Source organism: Equus asinus, unplaced genomic scaffold (genome assembly GCF_041296235.1).
Source record: "Equus asinus isolate D_3611 breed Donkey unplaced genomic scaffold, EquAss-T2T_v2 contig_193, whole genome shotgun sequence".
Taxonomy (NCBI): domain Eukaryota; kingdom Metazoa; phylum Chordata; class Mammalia; order Perissodactyla; family Equidae; genus Equus; species Equus asinus.
The window spans coordinates 1,021,180-1,025,615 of NW_027224842.1; the positions used below are offsets into that span (position 1 = coordinate 1,021,180).

General features: G+C 36.4%; 1 pseudogene; it reads right to left on the minus strand.

Annotated features, from left to right (window-relative positions):
- Nucleotides 1–1,495: 1,495 nt before the first annotated feature.
- On the minus strand, nucleotides 1,496–2,539 carry LOC123284160 (olfactory receptor 2L5-like; annotated as a pseudogene).
- Nucleotides 2,540–4,436: the final 1,897 nt, after the last annotated feature.

Here is a 4,436-nt window from a genome sequence, read left to right on the forward strand (position 1 = left end):
ATTCTGAAGGAAGAAACTTTATACTTTAGCACCAATAGTGGTAGTCTTTCCTGCTTTTTGAACAAGAAGCCTCGTATTTTCATTTTGTGCTGTGCCCTTCAAATTCTGTGGAGTATGACCCTTCCCCTCCTGCCATACCTGAGAGGGTAAAGAGCGTTTCTGCACTCATCACTGATGGGCATTTCACCGAGGGAGTTTACTGGAACTGATGGATTTTTATTGGATGTAATGGTGGGATCTATTTGTGATAGCGACTGAGCCATAATATCAATGAGTAAAATTGATCCATAGATGTTGGCTTCTCTCAACATATTTCAGTAGAGCTATGAGATGCAGTAATGGGGAATAAAATCTCATCTGAGAGACATTATCTAATGCTACGAGTAGCAGTGGCTACTATTAAAAAAGAGACAAAAGGTTCAGAATGGAGTCGTATGCGCTAAGCCCAAATCACAAAACTGAGATTTGATACCAAACTTAATTACAATTTCAACCTTCCACAGGGTTGGAGTCTCAAACCAGTCAATCTGGAATTACCCCTTCAGCACCAGTGACGTAACCCACCTAATGGACTCCTGCCATCCCCCAAGGGAAGGTGACCTTGCCTGAAACAATCAGCTCTTTGCAAGAGTAACTTTCTTGCCCTGCCTGCTTCTGCCTATAAGAGTGTTTCATTGTGTAAAGTTCTTCAGAGCTCCTTTCTGTTTACTAGATGGGATGTTGCCCGATTCATTAAATATAGCCAATACAACCTTTAAAATTTATTCAGTTGAATTTGTTTCTTAACATTACTTAGGATGCAAACAGTATATGTAGAAAACCAGTGATGGGTGTGGGAATGTCCTTGATTAATGAATTCCCACTAATTTGACTAAACCTTTGAGCCACTCATCGTATAATTAACTGCACAATTTCCTTGACCTCTGTTAGCACCTCCACGTTTTTATTGTTGATCCTGAGGTATACCTGAAATTAAATCGTTTCCTTAGCATTCATCACCCTATTAGAGACATAAACCTCTCATATTCCACTCAGAGTAGTATAAGGAATTCTGAACCCCTGATGAATTCTTGAAGTCTCAGCTAAATACCTGTAATGATAAGTTTCTTTAAATTAAAAGAAAGACTAACTGGCATGGTAAATTACAGGTTTACTATGAGAATAACAAGAAGTCTTCTGACTTTCAATTAGATCTTGACATTCAGGAAAAATTTATTTTTGTTTTAGATATTTTTGAAAATAGTAGAACTGCTATGATGAATGACAACTTCAGTTAGTTTCTCCTTTCGTTGCTGCATGACAAACAATAATTATCATCAACATCACATCAGCAAAAAATAAATTAATTTGGAAATTTATTTGAAATTGATGGGAAAAAGCATCATGAAGAAAAAAGATAAGGCTTAGAATTTTATATATGTATATATATACTCACATGCATATATATTTACAAGAGAATTTTGTCCAGACCTAAGTGATAATCTTCTTCTCTCGATTAATTGTGGTCCTTGCACCCTAAGCATAAAATAATATTTTTAATTCTGTACACTGGTGAATGAACGTATATCCAAGTCCTGGCTACACATGCAAAAAGCTCTGTCTCCATTTTCACAGGGCAGATTCTCTGAATCACTCTTCTGAGGGCCCCCATCACCTCTCTGTTTCTCAGGCTGTAGACAATGGGGCTGAGCAGTGGGGTCAGGATGGTGTAGAAGACAGCCAGAACCTTGTCCTTTGTTGGCGATCTTAGGGATCTTGGGTGTAGATAAGTGTAAACAAGTGGCACATAATAGAAAGTCACCACAGTCAGGTGGGTGCTGCAGGTGGAATAGGCCTTCTTCCTCCCTTCTGCTGAGTGCATGCGGTGGACAGCAAGGAGAACACCGCCATGAGAATATGCAATGCCAATGAAAGGAAACACGGGGAAGAGGGTGGTGCTCACAAACACTGTGTACTCATAGACCCAGGTATCCATGCAGGCCGGAGTCAACATGGCCGCGACATCGCAGAAGAAATGGTTGATGGCCCTGGATCAACAGTAAGGGATGTGGAAGGCATATGTGGTGTGGGCACAAGAGTTGACAGAGCCCATTATCCAAGATCCTCTTATCATCAGCGCACACATTCTTTTGCTCATACGAATGGGATAGTGGAGAGGAAAGCAAATAGCTATATAACGATCACACGCCATAGATGTCAAGAGCAGCGCTTCCGCACCTGCTAAAGTCAAGAAAAAGAAGCTCTGAACCCCATATCCAATGAAGGAGATAGATTTGTTTCCAAAGAGAAAATTAGAAATCATTTTGGGGACAATGGTGGAGATGTAATTCAAGTCAATGATGGAGAACTGACTAAGTAAAAAATACATGGGTGTGTGGAGCTGGGAGTCCAGGAAGATGAGGAGAATCATGCACAGGCTGCCAAACAAGGCCATTAGGAAAATGAGAACAACGAGAATGAAGAAGAACAGGCCAATTTTTGACAGTGGAAACAACCCCAATAAAATAAAATCAGTTGATGTTAGATTATAATTTTCCATGGAGCATTAACATGATTTTTCCTAGAGACAGACACAAGAGTAAGTGATTTGAGTATAAAACTATAATCTCTTTTTAACTTAATATTTTAGACTGTGTATTATTTAAAATTTCATAGCTCTTAAATGAAGAACTGAACTTATCTATTTTGGGAGAAATAAACTTTATTTTCTGATCCAGAGATTAAAATGTGAAAATGCGAACATTTGTGGCCAAAGTGTTTTCTAAGAATCTATTAAAATATTTTAAAAACAAGATTTCTATTTTGATCTCCTTAGGATAAATATGTTTTACTGCCCTACACAAACTCAGATATCATTAACATCAGTTGTTGTATTCAAAGTTCATGCATAGAAAATTTATGGAAACCCATATATGATAGAGTTCTAGTATCAATAAATGTTTATGACCCTTAAGGGATGATTTTTCTTTCATATTTTTCACTAAAACTTACCTCTAAAATTGAAGTAGTCTATCAGCTCATGTTTGAGGAGCTTTGTCTTTCTTAAATCTTCTTTTCACAATAACGTCAAGTCAAGTTTTCCTGAAGTCAGGTATTATCATTTGGTTCATCTGTTCTGAAATATAGCATAAATCGTTATTGTCAAGTTGCACTTATGCAAAGTCATTCTCTTCTGCCTCCTCACTCAGGTTCTGAGTGCTGCAGTTAAAGAAGACCCTCTGCTCCAACATCTACACACATGCTCATTGTGGCTGTCATCACTCTGCTCAACATCTCCCCAAGAGGATGTTTTCTGTCTCTCTGCTTCTCTAACATGTATATAACATTATACATTGCTTTATGACACTTTGTCTTATTCATTTTTCCCTTTTTTTGTATTTAAAATTATCTCCAGTTCTAGATAAGTGTGTGAATTTAAGCATATATACTTACCATTTCTCTCTTTTAAAACCCAATTATTATGATGATAAACAACTGGATGTGTTATAAATTAAAGACAGCAGGTGAGCAAAAGGCACAATGAGAAATGAAACAGTTCAGGATTCTCTGAAAGAAAGAATTTGGCTAGAGAAATGTTCAGTTACTTAAATGGAGAAAAAGGACTTGGCACCTTGACGGTCTTCACGGAGGTAGGAGGAGGCTTCTCCTCCAGAGACGTCGGAAGTGAACAAGCTCCACACAGTGCGCGATGTTTTAGTCTTAAATATTATTTTAGAGTCAATGTTCCCAGACTTTTAAGGAAGCTTCCAACATGAAAGAGGAAGATGCACAAATGTGCACACATACACACACAAACACACGTGTATTCACACACACCCCACACAAATATAAAGTGAGTTACACATGATTGGGAAAATGCAGAAAGACAGCACATTTTTAAAAATCAGGATTCATATCTTTAAAGAAGTATGAAACATTATCATTCCACGATGTATTATTAGATTAATTTAAAAAGTGTCAGATAATAAGAAAGGGTTTGCAAATTAAAAAATACATAATAGTTCATCAAATGATTAGGTGAAAGTTTCAAAGACAAAGTGAAAAAATCTACCAGAATTAAAAGAATACAGCAACAACAAAATAAAAAGATTGCCATTTTGAAAAGTTAGGATAATTAGAGAGTTAATACAGGGAAACCAGTGTATGCTTGTTATTCCTAGAAATGCAATTAGCAAAATAATAATGGAGTTAATATTATCAAAAAAAATTTTTCAGAATTGATATATATGATCCACCATATTCAAACATCATGAACAGAACACAGAAAAGTAAATGAGAAATATTTTATTGAAAGATATTTTCTTGAAAATGCTGAATGTCTTCTTGAAAATACTTTCTGAAAACTGTCAACATTGCTGATAAATTTATGACCTGAAAAGTGCCTTGACGGAGTAAATAGCCATAATAATGAAAAGAACTATACAAAGAAATAGTAA